General features: G+C 38.7%; 1 non-coding gene across 1 annotated transcript; it reads left to right on the forward strand.

Moving 5' to 3' along the window:
• Nucleotides 1-411: 411 nt before the first annotated feature.
• Nucleotides 412-515, forward strand: LOC148581551 (small nucleolar RNA R71). The gene has a single exon (XR_015897464.1). It is a non-coding gene; the product is annotated as a small nucleolar RNA R71 (small nucleolar RNA).
• The last annotated feature ends 7,050 nt before the right edge of the window (nt 516-7,565 follow it).

The following is a 7,565-nucleotide window of genomic DNA, read 5'->3' on the forward strand; positions in this document are numbered from 1 at the left end:
ACAGCATCAGCAGTCCTTTTTCAGCCTGAATCAGATTTCTGCTCAGCTCCCTCAATTTCAGCCAGAAAATACCTGAAATTACAGAAAAACACACAAACTCATAGTAAAGTCCAAAAATATGAATTTTGCCTAGAAACTAATGAAAATAAACTAAAAACTAACTAAAACACACTAAAAACTATATGAAATTAACCCCAAAAAGCGTATAAAATATCCGCTCATCAATTGTTCACATGGTTTCTCTCAGAAGTGTACATAAATTGGTTGTTTGTAACCATTTCAATGAGTTCCTATGCCTCTTCAGACGTTTTCTTCAAGTAGAGTGATCCACCAGCAGAATGGTCCAAAGACATTTTGGACATCTCAAATAGACTACTATAGAATTTTCCTAGGATAGTCCATTCTGAAAGCATGTCAGGAGGACATTTCCTGATCAGTTTCTTGTATCTTTCCCAAGCTTTAAAGAGGGATTCACCCTCTTTTTGTCTGAAGGTTTGAACTTCCACCCTGAGCTTGCTCATTTTCTAAGGTGGAAAGAACTTGGCCAAGAAAATATTGACCAACTTTTCCCAAGAGTCTAGGCTTTCTTTAGGTTGAGAATCCAACCATATACTAGCTCTGTCTCTGACAGTAAAGGGGAAAAGCATAAGTCTATAGACCTCAGGATCCACTCTATTGGTCTTAACAGTATCACATATTTGCAAGAATTTAGATAAGAACTTATGTGGATCTTCCAGTGAAAGTCCATAAAATTTGCAATTATATTGCATTAGAGAGACTAACTGAGGCTTAAACTCAAAGTTATTTGCTCTAATGGCAGGTATGGAGATACTTCTTCCATAGAAGTCAGAAGTTGGTACAGTGAAGTCACCAAGAACATTCCTTGCATCTCCTCCATTATTCTGATCTGCTGTCGTGTTTGTGTTTTCAGTTTCTTGTTCGAAAAGTTCTATGAAATTTCCTCCGGAAAGTTGTGCTTTAGCTTGTTGTAACCGCTTCTTTAGGGTCCTCTCAGGTTCAGGATCAGGATCAAAGAGAGGTTCTTTATCTCTGTTCCTGCTCATAAATAAGAAAAGAAAATAGGAAAGAAAGAGAATGGGAGTTTCTATGTCAAAGGATAGAGAACTCTCTGTGAGATGTGAAGAAGAAAGAATTATCAAGATAGAAGAATGAGATGAAGAATTCGAATAAAAGGGTAGAAGAATTCGAAAATTTAAGAAGTAAAAAGAGAAACTAGAATTAAAATATTTTTGTTTTTATTTTATTTATTAATTGAACTAAAAAAATTTGAAAACTTGAGTGTGATTTTCGAAAAAGAAGAGAGAGAAAGAGATGATAAGTTTTTGAAAATAGAAGAGAGAGAAATTAGTTAGGAAGTTTTGAAAAAGAGGGGAGAGAAAATGTAACACCCTAATTAGCCTAAGTCTTACCTCGCGTCGTAAAGCAAAGGTTAATCAGAGATTACAATAGTTCTAAGCTCATACATGATATTTAAAAAATGTGAAACATACTAACGAAGCTACTAACTTAAAGCACAAGATACAGATAAGATATATCAAAACATAATAGTATAATATCATAAGAACCTAGCCACGACTCGCGGAGTTTAAGCCGGATAGCCATATACAGACCAAAAAGAACTAGACAATAAAAACAGCTTATACAATTTTGTTCTCTCAAATACAAGCCTCTAGGCAAAACAAATACAAAAGTGAGAGACATATACAAAATAAGCCAAAAAGACTCAAAAAGATATCCGGATCCTCCGCTTCTATCACCAACCAGACAACTCATCGAGGTGAGTTGCGACCTGCATCTGAAAAACACAACAGAAATATGGTATGAGAACCAGAGGTTCTCAGTATGGTAACAGTGCCCAGTGATGTGATGTAGGATATAAGACTCCGGGACGCCAAAGGCAATCCTATGCTCCATATCCATCACAAGATTCCAAGTTAAGGCATACTAAAACAGTTAAGCATAATTATATAAACCTTAACATAATTAAACTGCGTAATCTATCTTATGGGATTTCTATTCTAACAAAACACTATTGTCCGACAGCCTTCACCTACCTATCCTCCATGCGATCGCATCGCCACCGCCTTCCGAGCCTCCTCAATCCCAGTAGAAAACACAATTATATACAATGCAAGTAAAACACAAGTATTTGTATATAAGACAATTAATTCAAATAGCAATTAGGAATGTTATACAAATAGACAAGCCATTTCAAGTAGTCAAAGCATACAAACAGATAGAAAATGCATATGATGAATGCCTGTCCTATTCGCTGTGATATCACATTGTCAGTTCAACTACCAACCCGACACATCTCCATGGAGATGTCGCCCTTTGGAATCCCCATATGGGAACCCCCGAGATATAGTGCTCGGATCACTGTCCAGGTACTTGCGCCTGCACGCTCTATTGATCCAAAGGGATGCGAGCGGGATACTCTTGCCACAGACCTCACATCTCAACGCAAGCGGGAGGAACTACCGCCCTTACGCCGCCGCCACTACCTCGACAGGCGAGATTGATAAACCCTTATTTTATGGTTTATCCTGTGCTTAATTTAGAGGATTTTATCCATTATTCTCAGACTTATTCATATTATTTGCATGAGTTTACATTTGTCCTTCCTGATTTTGTGCTATGATTGAAAACATGCTTCTTTTGCCTTATATTTGCTAATATTAATCATCTCTTATTACCATTCGATGTCGTGATATGTGCGTTTAGTGATTTCAGAGATTACATGGTAGGAATGGCTTAGAGGATGGAAAGGAAGCATGCAAAAATGGAAGAAATACAAGAAACTGAAGGAACTGCTAAAGTTGTCCAGCCTGACCTCTTGGTACTAAATTGACCATAACTTGAGCTGCAGAGGTCCAAATGACGCAGTTCTAGTTGTGTTGGAAAGCTAACGTTTAGGGCTTCACAATGATATATAATTTGCCAAAGCTGACCCAAAGCCAGGTGACGCGAACGCATGGATCACGCGGACGCATGACCTAGCAAAAACTCAATCCACGCAAATGCATGGACGATGCTTCCGCGTGACTTTGCAGCGACCTGTATGTACCAGAAATTGCTGGGGCAATTTTTGGGCTGTTTTTGACATAGTTTTCGGCCCAAAAAACACATATTAGAGGCTATAAAGTGGGGGAATGCATCCATTCAAAAAGACAACAATATACAACATTCATAATTCAGAATTTTAGGTTTTAGAAGTAGTTTTAGAGAGAGAGATGCTCTCTCCTCTCTCTTAGGATTTAGGATTAGGATTAGGATTTAGGATTTCTATTATGATTAGGCTACTTCTCTTCAATCACAGGTTCAATGTTCCTTTAATTTATTTTCTACTTTTATTTATTCTATTCCTTTAATTATTATTTATGTTTTCAATTTGGTTTATGAACTCCATGTTAGGATTGATTTTCTTAATTAATACATATTGAGGTATTTCAGATTTAAGATTTCTTTCTTTTATTTATGTTACTGCTGCTTCCAATCTGAAGGCATTTTTATTCGAGTAGATTTTCTCCTTTTTTACTTTGGTTAAGTAATTAGTAACACTTGAGTTATCAGACTCAGCAGTTGATTGAAAATTGGGAATTGCTGATTGATTTGGATCGCTCTAAAGCTAGTCTTTCCACAGGAGTTGACTAGGACTTGAGGATCAAATTGATTAGTCCACTTGACTTTCCTTTATTTAGTAAGGGTTAACTAAGTGGGAGCAAAAAACAATTCTCATCACACCTGATAAGGATAACTAGGATAGGATTTCCAGTTCTCATACCTTGCCAAGAGTTTTCTTTATAATTATTAATTTATTTTTCTTGTCATTTAATTTACTTGTTCCCTATTTCAAAAACCCAAAAATATACAATTTTCATAACCAATAATAAACCATACTTCCCTGCAATTCCTTGAGAAGACGACCCGTTGTTTAAATACTTCGGTTACAAATTTTATTGGGTTTTGTTACTTGTGACAACCAAACTTTTGTGCGAAAGGATTCTTTGCTAGTTTAGAAACTATACTTACAACGCGATTATATTTTTATAAAATTCTTTACTAGCAAGAATTCAATCGTCAAAATGGCGCCGTTGCCGGGGAATTGCAAACGTGTGCCTTATTATTGGTTATTGTAAATATTTTTTTTGCTTGTTTATTTATTTTTATTTTTGTTTTTAATTTTTATTAGCTACTATGAGTTCTCACACCCATCACTTTGAGTTTGGTTCCAATGTTATTGCAAGGAATGGAAATTATAATAGGAACATGCATCAAGGTCAAAACAATCAAAGATGGAAGGAGCCACGAGGATCTGATCAACCCTTTCGGCAACAACACCTTCCAAGACACCATGGACGACGACCATTCTACAATGTATGCCAAGGCAATAGTTATGGTGGATCCCTTCGTGACAAACCACCTCCACCAAATTACTATGGTCAAGAGCTATTCTGAGGTGCATACCAAGATGATAGATATGGTGGACCCCCTTGTAGTTACCAGCAAGCTCCATCATATGCCAATGAACCACCTCCCCAACATACCTTTGAACCACCAAACTCACAAGCCCCTTTACACCATTCACCTCCATATGACCTTAACCCATATCCACCCCAACCTCCACTGGATGACAACACCCTTGGTGTTATTCACCAAGGGAAAACAGAGCTTCATACCACACTTACCTCTATCACTAGTCTCACCTCTACTCTTCAAGCTCTTATATCTTGCATGGACCAATCCTCTACCTCGAATACTCAGCCCTCAAGCTCTGGTGCACCACTACCCTCTATGGAAGAACATCTATGCCCACCAATCCAAGAGCAAGATGATACCAATTATGTTGTTGACATGGAGCAAGAGAGAACGGATCGTCTTAGGGACGCAATGGATCGGCTTCACGCAGCCATATTTCAAGAGAAGCAAGAGGAGACCCAAAAGGTAAAGATAGTAGAGACCCTTGAGAAAAATTGTCATGAAGTGGAAGACATCAAGGAGGAGTTTGATTTTGTACTAGAACAACTGGAGGAAACTGTAATTATTGAAGAGGAAGAAGCAGTTGAAGACTTAGGAAATGCTGAACCTCCATGGGAAAGTCAAGTCCTAGAGCCTCCTTCCAAGACGTTTGAAATTGATGTTGAGGAGGGTGTACAACCTCCAAGGCATATCATGGTTGAAGACTTTGAAGGGGATGATCAAGAGATGGATTAAATCATTAATGAATTCTTATCTACATTTGAATCCTCTCCTATTGGACTTGACATGGAGATTAAAGAAGAAGAAGCACAACCTCCCATGCCCTTGGTAAGCCATAAAGAAGAGTTTGGAATTGAAGAAGCTTGCAAAGAGATGGAAGTTGTCAAAGAAGAGCACAAGGGAGTGGAGCTTGAAATCACATTGCCAAAGTTGTTGGAGACCTCTCCGCCTAAGTCACCATCATCCTTCACAACATTCAAGTGGGTAAAATTCATATCCCTTAGCTTTTTCATCCCACTTGAATATGGTTTACTTGAGACAGATGGTCAACTTAGAGCTCTTTGTGGCATTAAAAGTAAGAGGAAAATGGTTAGTGGTAGGAGTTGCCCTGCAAGGTTCAATACGGTTGCACACTCCAAGTTGAAGTGCAAGTATTGGTGTAGAGCTCGATTAAATGGGTCTAGAAAATTGTTTGGATGTCTTCGTAAGAATTCCGACTGTTCACCACCCAAGTGGAAAAATGAGGATCAACAAGAAGACGGGTGCAAAAGCAAGGTTTGGGACCCCGGAATTCATTCTGGCAATCAACACTCTTGGGGCCTTGTCACTTGCTTTAACTTGCTTGAAGGATTTATGAAACTAGTGTGGGATCCCGAAGGATATTGGAATTGCAAATATTGGTGGAAGTTTCAAGACGAGTTCAAGCACAAGCCACCATGACAAGGAGCTTACCAAATGTCCAACTTAAGGACTTTAACTAAAAGTGCTAGGTGGGAGACAACCCACCATGGTATGATCGTTCTTTTTCAGTCTTAGTTCTATTTTATTTTGTTTTATTCTTAGTTTTATTTTATTCTATTTTTCTTAGTGTTCATGCATATAGTCTGCATTTGCATCTGCATTCTGCATAAAAAAAAATTTTGCACACGACGCGCAAGCGTCGTTGACGCGTCCGCGTCATATGTGCCTTGGACACGAGAAGAAAGGAAGCAGAGAGTCACGCGAGAGCGTGTGATGCCAGGGCATTTTGGCCAGTTTCACTGACCTTTTCTTTATTGTTTTAAGGTAGTTTCATGTACTTTCTTAGGAAATAAGCAAGTTTTGGGTAAATAATCACTTACATCTTGATTCAAGCAAACATTGTGAATTTTATATGGTTTTATGAGAATTATGCATGAATTGAATGATAAAATGAATGATGCATGATCTCATGGGTTAGAACCTAGCTTTGATTCACTTTATTTGCTTGATTTTAGGACAAAGGAAGCAAGGAAGATGCCACGTTAATAGCCACGTTAGTCTAACTAACGTGACCATTAACGTGGAATGGGAGCTAGCTTGCAATGTTAATGAGAAAAGTGATCGCCAATAACGCCTTCGTGAGCCATCATAGCCCACGTTAGTTGCCACGTTAACTACGTTAACGTGGAAGCTAACGTGGAAGAGGAGTAAAGCTCCAACGTTAGTGGTAAAAGTGAATGCCACTAATGTTGGAAAAAGGGGCACACTAGCCACGTTAAGAGTCACGTTAAGTACATTAACATGAGCTCTAACGTGGAAGGAACAAAGAAGTGCCAACGTTAGTGACACTCACCTTTGTCACTAACGTTGGACTAAGCCACTATTAGCCACGTTAGTTGCCACGTTAATTGCATTAACGTGGAAGCTAATGTGGAGGAAAGGAATGATGAGCCAACGTTAGTGACACTCACCTTTGTCACTAACATTGGAGATGGCTATCACTACCACGTTAGAAGTCACGTTAACCTAAGTAACGTGAACTCTAATGTGAGAAGAAGGGTGTTTGGAGCGTTAGTGACAAAGGTAAGTGTCACTAACGCTCTCGAGGCTAAGGCATGCCCACGTTAAGAGCCACGTTAGTTATACTAACGTGGACTCTAACGTGAGAAAAGGGGGTTAAGAGCAACGTTAGTGAAAAAGGTAAACCCCAATAACGTTCACGAAGGATCAAGAGGCAACGTTAGTGGTCACGTTAGTGCCACTAACATTGAAGTTAACGTGAACCATCTTGGGCTAGAAACGTTAGTGAAAAAGGTGATTGTCACTAACGTTCTCGAACCCACATTTTCACTTAAACGTTAACACCACTAACATCCTAGCTAAAATCCATGCCTACTTCACACTTTCTCTGCAAGTAAAGCTGAGCCCACGGAAGACTCCAAACTGCTTCAACTCAAGATCCAAAGGCCCATATCCAAGACTTGAAGAGCCAACTAGAAGAGCAGAAGAGTAGTATATATAGGAGTAATTTTAAACTAGAGGGAGCTTTTTGGATTGGGAGAACTACTCTCTGTATAATTTTACTTTTTTTGCAACTTCTAGTT

This window comes from Arachis ipaensis, chromosome B10, assembly GCF_059453495.1.
Source record: "Arachis ipaensis isolate K30076 ecotype BB chromosome B10, ASM5945349v1, whole genome shotgun sequence".
Classification (NCBI taxonomy): Eukaryota; Viridiplantae; Streptophyta; class Magnoliopsida; order Fabales; family Fabaceae; genus Arachis; species Arachis ipaensis.